This window comes from Lotus japonicus, chromosome 2 (assembly GCF_012489685.1).
Source record: "Lotus japonicus ecotype B-129 chromosome 2, LjGifu_v1.2".
Lineage (NCBI taxonomy): Eukaryota > Viridiplantae > Streptophyta > Magnoliopsida > Fabales > Fabaceae > Lotus > Lotus japonicus.
In genome coordinates, this window is record NC_080042.1 from 39655705 (window position 1) to 39662979 (window position 7275).

At 43.3% G+C, this 7275-nt stretch overlaps 1 long non-coding RNA gene across 1 annotated transcript; it reads left to right on the plus strand.

The window, feature by feature from the left end:
* Nucleotides 1–4633: 4633 nt before the first annotated feature.
* Nucleotides 4634–6696, plus strand: LOC130735381 (uncharacterized). The gene is made up of 3 exons (XR_009018426.1): nt 4634–5149; nt 5245–5328; nt 5700–6696. It is a non-coding gene; the product is annotated as an uncharacterized LOC130735381 (long non-coding RNA).
* The last annotated feature ends 579 nt before the right edge of the window (nt 6697–7275 follow it).

Here is a 7275-nt window from a genome sequence, read left to right on the forward strand (position 1 = left end):
GTATTGAGGAGATTGATAAGTTCTGAGTATGTTGATGCTCTTGTGCTCTGGGAGCAGTGGTGTTGTTGGGCTATCCGGGGGATAAGTCCGGGAAATTGATAGTTTCCGAGTATGTGATACTCTTTGCTCGTTGAGCAGTTGTGACCATCGGATGGAGATGAGTCGGATGATTTGGAAATCATCATGAGTTATGTGTTGTTGTAGAGATGTGTCTTTTGTCGCAGAATCGACTGTTACCTTAAGGTAAGCTTTTAGAGACATTAATTTAGCTAGAACACGTGGCGACGTGTCGAGTGAGGTCACAGACGTTGTTTGACTAATCATACTGCATTCATGCAACATTAATGAGGTATTAACACGAGACGTACTTCGAACCTCGTCGGATTCCAAAATGGTCATAAGACCCGGATTTCCGTGTAAGAGCGTTTGTAGACGACTCTTGTAGCTGATCGAAATGGCAGACCTACAGGTTACGGCTAATCTGACTACCGTTGTTGTTGGAGTAAGAGGCTCGCGGGCCGAAATGGTCCCACCGTGGCTGGTGTTAGGGCTGATCCGTTTGATGTCCTCAGTTCCGGAATGCATTTGGTTAACTAGGTTAACCGCCATATCATTGCATGCAACATGCATACTGACTTAGTTGTTGAGTGTGTTTGATAAGTGATAATCCTATTTGATGCATGCTATTTGCTATTATTGTTGTTTACATTCATTGTGGAATATGCAACCCTAGGATGTTATCTCTAGCTATAAGCCTAAGTGGCTATTTCTTATCTGTACCTATTGGGTTTATTACTTACATAATTCTTTGGAGTTGACCCTCGCGTCTTCTGTGTGTGTTTTGGCGGACAACGCCCTTTGTCAGATGTCCATTGCAGACTGGTTCACAATGGTCCACCCTTCGGGGGGGATTAGATACGAGATGATTGACCAGGACGACCCCGGTTCGTGGGTGGTTGACCTCGCTAGCCATCGAGCGACGTACTCGGGGCGGATTATGGAGGACCATGTAGATAGGGTAGGATACTTGACGTTAGGAGTGCTGCGGAGATGCACTGTCAGTTTCAACTTGCCACCAGGTGTGCATTGCGGACCAGGAGCAGGAGGACCACCACCACCACCGTTATCTTCGGATGAGGAGGATCCCTCAGAGGAGGAGCCAGAGGGAGTGCCTTCTTCAAAGTCCAGTTCACCGACCGTTGCTGTTATAGATGATCATGGATCGGGCCCTAAGCCCGTGAGTCCAGCACCGGAGCGTATCGCTATGGCGAGAGGAGGACGGGTAGTGTACATAGACTTGGTCATTCTGGATTCGGATTCAGACGACGATCATGCTAGCATGTAGGTTTTAGTGCTGGTGTGAGCTCCTCGAGATAGGATTAGTGTAGGAATAGAGTCGTAGCTCTGACTGTCATTTGTTTCCATTGGGACAGAGTAGTTTCTCACCTATAGCTTTTTGTGTGGTTTCCTTACGGGAATCACAGAGAGTTGGTTGGACTTAGGAGGTCTTCTTTTCAGGCCATTGGGCCAGCTTATTCTCAGTTTTGAGGGATGAAGTTGCGGACACTTCACCTTTATATTTGGTTTGTATATATTGCCTACGGGCGCTTCACTTTCTACTTTCCGTCACTGGAGGTTACTCGTGACGAGGTTGCTACTTACAGCGGGGGTTGTTATATATATTGTATATTTGTTCTGTTGATTTTCGCTTTTGGGTTTTATTTACTTCAGTCTTGTCTATGTTTATAATATAAAAAAAAAATATATTCACGTTTTTCCGCATTAAGTTTATTTTTGGTTACTAAAGTGACGCCACCGAAATCGGGGTGTTACAGTTGATATGTTCCTTCGGGTCGGTATCTCCCTCGTAGAGTTTTATCTTGGGACGAGACCAACCCGGGGGAAAAGGATGCATCATGATTTCTGGAGATAGAGGTCCAGTCATGGGTGGTGGTAAGGCCACTAGAGCACCTATATTCATTCGGGTCGGGGAGACGCTTCTTCGTCTGGATACACTTTGCTGAGGGGAGATTTGGCGTTGGTTTCTCGTTACATGCTCCTGTCGTCGTTTATCCCGGTGATGTGACGGTTCATCTCGGATTGAAGGTGTGCGCCGGTCCCTTCCCGTTTCTCGATCTGGGGACCTTTGGGTTTGTTGTCTTGAACCTTCATCTCGACCCTCCAGCTGCATGATTCGGCCCCGGAGAAATTGGAACTCCGATTGAGTCTTGAAAACGGTACTATTGTTCCTATTCGTCTACTGCGACCTGATCCTGCTCCATGGCCCGAATGCGTCCTTCGAGGCGTTGAAGAGCCTCGAGGGTGGCATTCGGGACGATGGTCTGTTGCTTTGCGGCTCGATTCCGCGGCGGAGTTGGAGGAGTTGCTCCCACTGGTCCCGGGGGAGCTGGAGGGTGTTGTTGGCCTTCGTCAAGTGTCTCGACGTGGCCCTCTAGGGTATTCTGTCGTCTGGAAGTGGCACGGGTCTCTACCATGTTTGGCGGAAGGAAAAGCAGATGGCTTTTAGACACGATGGGTAGGAAGAAATTTCACTGTTCCCCACAGACGGCGCCAATGATCAGGGAGAACCCTTGATCGTACGGAGAACGGAGAAGAAGTTGTGAGGCTGGTAGAGAAAGGTTGGGTTGAGGTCACCGTCCCAGGAGGGGGTCCTGCAAAGCACTCCGAAGCTCAAGTTAGTTGAGAGCCACCTTGGATATATTTTGTGTGTGAAGATAGTGAGAGAGAGATACCTTGACTTCTGGAAACTTGAGGCCTTTTAAACTCCTGGAGTTCTGAAGGGAGGGTCCCAGCCCGTGAAGGGACGTCATGAGTGCCTCGGGCATTTGGGTTTCCCCTCGTTCTACCACCGTTGGATCCACCTGTGGCGCCTGTCACTCTCAGAGATCCTACGGCTCAGGGTTCCTCGTAACCCACTACCTGACCTCGAGATGTGCTGGTTGTGGAGCCCGCGATGGGAAAGTTGACTAGATCTTTCTCAAAGTGCCACGAAGTCACTTGTTCTTCAATCGGCCCGTCTCGGTCGGGTGGGGGACCCGTCGTCCCCAGATGCGGTTTCGTCCTGGGTGGCCTAATCGTCCCAAGGGGTGTTCTTCACTTTGCTCGTATCTGACCATTACTCGGTATGCTCTTTAGATGATCGTCCCTGTTTGTATAGTGGCGGTCGTCTCCGTAATCGGTTGTGCGGGATTATCGATCTTGCGGAGTGGTATGTACACCTCTCGTGGGACGGGGGTCGTCCGGGAAGGGTTTTCCTTGCCCCAGAACACTTTCATTCTCACCTGACTAGCAGGTTTCTGTTTCTATAGTGAGTTTAAATTGTCATCCGCAACTGCAATTGTGGTTACAAATTACAATATCTAAGTTTTTGAAGTCCTTATAACAGTATTGTGATCGCAAATTGTATGGATTAGAGACAAATTAAATACACGCAAACTCAATGGCTGAGACACAACTGCAGTTTGAAATCACGCTTTTAATTAAAGGACGCAAGTAACCAGACTAGACTGAGGAACAATTTATAGTTAAAGCCTGCTATAAACATAATTCAGATAGTCATGTGGTAGCTACATGGAGTCCACATGATAACAATAAATATGACAACTAGTGGAGCTTTGCTCTGGTGGTTCAGATCAGATGGATGTAGATATATTGGTAGATAGATATCTTAAGTTCAAGTCATAACAACTCCTGGAGGAGCATTAAAAGAATAGATAGAAGTTATCAAATGAAACCTATATTATGATAGTTATCAAATGAAATTGTGACCAGTGAAGATGCTGAACATCATACATCTAATCTATTCATAATATATACAAGTTGAAGCCTGCTCCGGCAACAATAGATCATCTGCTTTTAACAGTCTTTCCTTTATTCAAGTCCGTATTTGGGTTGAGTTTAATTTTATCTCAAAATATCTCTCGCTATATATTTATCAACACCAGTTTCTACACAGGTGGTTGGTTCATATATGCTTCATTTCCCTTATGTAAGGTATCGAGTTCGAGTCTTGTTGATGGAAAAAACTTCTCCTGGGTGATCAGTTAGTCCCACCATGATGTGGATGTTCCCGGCTCGAATAGGATTGCCTCCGTAGGAAGACACCTATCTTACACAAAAAAAAATCAACATCGGTAGTTTATGCACGGATTCAATTCTATCGCAAATTCCGCAGTTGATTGTTTAGCAAGGGATTTTGAAGTGTTTAGCGAAGATTTCACCCCTCTGATTTACTTTTTTTTAGTAGTGATTATTGTTGGAAATTGAGAGAAATTGTTGTGCCGTGACAAACCACTGCCCTGACGCAATTTTCGGCGAACCTAGGTGCAATTTTTAACTATCGGTTTTTCTCCCAAGGGTTTACACAACTACGATCTAACCCAGACATACCGAATGGAGCCTTCACAAAATATTACCCAGAAGAGAGTTTATCAAAAAAAAAATGAAAAGAGAGTTGAGACCAAGGAAAGGAAAACCTGGTTACTCTCAGTTGCTCTATATTTCCAGCTTCGTACCATTCTTTTATAGATGAATACCATTTATTTATGGTATTAGCCAACTAAAGGAAATAATACACAACACTTTGACCAGAATTCAACGGAAAACATTGGCATAAATGAGAATTATTGGGTAATATGATGATTGACTTTTTTCAATGTAAATAATTTCATTAGTATTCCCTATATTAATTATGTCATCAATGAAAATAACTAATATTTTACCATTTAAAATATGTTGACAATCCCCATAAATGACAATCAAATTAGTGAAAGTGAGCATAGAGTTGGACCTCAATCCTGTGACTATGTCTTCACGAGACAGGGGGGAGAGACCTTGGGATTCTCTTTTCAATCGCAAGAAGGAATCAATTCCTCCATTTTGGGTTTGGATGAAACAGAGGTCCAAGAGACGGCTGAGTCTGAGATGGGAGCGTTGCCGAGTGGGGAACAACCGTTAGCTTCAAGTGAGACAGTGGTGCGACAAGGAATAGCTATCGGTGCTGGCCTGGGTCAGGATGATTCTTTGGAGTTTTCCATAACCGGATTGCCTGTTGCTACCAGAGCCTCCTCTGACTTGTGCCCTGACTCGTTTTTGCATAAGTGCTACGTCTCTGTTGAGCTGGAAAGAAGTATCTTTCTCTTTTGCATTTCTCTATAAAAGGACTTCTCAAGTTTGTAATATTGGCAGATTCCATATTCAACTCATGTGCTTTTGTTTATGCAGATCCATGTTGTGTATTGTGCCAGAAAAGCTATTGATAGTATGGAAGGGTTCACATCCCACGCCCTTGTATGATTCCTCAATAAGGTATATACATATCATTCTCTTAAATCAGATTTGGTTTTGCTATTGCGTGTTTGGAAATGTTCTCTAATTATTTAGCTTCTCATACATGCTTCCTCATACACAAGAGAGACCAAAGTGATGACACCCAAATCCTAAGGGTTTACAAAGTAAATACATACATATAGAAGAGTTGGATATCATCTTTGAGCAAAGAATAGTTTCAATCTTTTACACTTATGACCATGGAATGGAAATAATTATTTGCATGCTTTATTAATTTGATCTTTTTTTTTGTGTATGCAAATTATGGGTTTGTCTGAAGTGTTATTTATTTTTTTTATTTCTTGAAACCCCACTTCATGTTCTAATGTTTTTTTCTTTCTGACGATTAGGCAGCTTTTTAAGTCATTTACTTCTGCTACTATATGGTGGAGTTTGATATGAAGGCCAGTATTCAAGCTGGTCATAACGCTCTGTAAGATCAAAGTTTTGATCTAGCAGTACAACTCTATGTTTTGATGATTATAAGTTGACCTTTTGATATGAACAATTGTGGTACTCTAACGTGTTTTTCTGAGTGTGCTATTTACAGGCTCTGACCTCAACTCAATCTCACACAAATCAGAAGCACTGTGTATAAAGAGCTACCCAAGCAACGCTTTCGCATTCACTATGTTCAGTATGAACAGTGGAAAAGCTTCAGAAGGTCTGAAGTTATACAAACTCTGATGTGGACTCAGTCACGAGAAGCTCTGAAGATCCAGAAAGTCTGATAACCAAGAAACACTGAAGGCTCAGATGTTCTGATGGTGTAGAAGACTCTGAAGATCCAGAAGCTGATTAGTGAAGTTCTGATGTCCAGAAGCAAGATACTCTGAAGACCATGTTCTTCCCTCTGAGTTCAGAATCAGAAGAAACAATGGTCCGAGGATCTGGGCTTTCCCTCTGACTCTGATCAACCGGCTTCACAAGTTCCAATATGAAGCATTCCCCTGATCAGAAGTCTCCTAGGTTTAAAGGTCGCGTCGCTATCCAAGTACAAAAGCATATGTACTATCCTGACGACCTACCTAACAGTCTCAGACACAGCAGAAGCTGGATTTTCCAGAACTGCCCTCCAACGGTAGCATTTCCCATGCACCGCTCAACCCTAATCCTTGGAGTATATAAAGAGGCTGAAGACTGAAAGAAACGGCTAGAAGCATTCACATACGCGCAAGACAAACTTAAATTCTTCTAAGCTTTCTTTCATCTGAAATTCATTGAGTTTACTATTAGCTTTTTAGAAGCAAATCTCTTGTAAACAATTCTTTGATAAACAGTTTGTTTAGTTCCTTTAGGAGATCAAGGTTGATCGGATCCTAGAGAAGACTAAGAGAGTGAATCTTAGTGTGAGCTAAGTCAGTGTAATTGTTAGTCACTTGTAGGTTTCAAGTGCAGTTGTAACTCTTACCTGATTAGTGGATTGCCTTCATTCTAAGAAGGAAGAAATCACCTTAACGGGTGGACTGGAGTAGCTTGAGTGATTTATCAAGTGAACCAGGATAAAATCCTTGTGTGCTTTTCTATCTCTTATCTTTAGCACTTAAGTTCTCGAAAGATTTGTCAAAATCTTTAAGGTGGAAGTTTTATACTGAAAACGTTATTCAAACCCCCCCCCCCTTTCTACCGTTTTTCATACCTTCAATTGGTATCAGAGCGCAAGTTCTGATTACCACACCTAACAGTGTTCAGTGATCCGGGCCGGTGTGAAAAACAATGGCTGCCACCACCAGTGAAACTCAAAGAGATGGTTACAATGCAAAGCCTCCTATGTTCGACGGTCAAAGGTTCGAATATTGGAAAGATAGACTGGAAAGTTTCTTTCTGGGTTTCGATGCAGATCTCTGGGATATTATTGTGGATGGCTACGAGCGTCCAGTTGATGCAGATGGCAAGAAGATCCCAAGGTCAGAGATGACTGCAGAT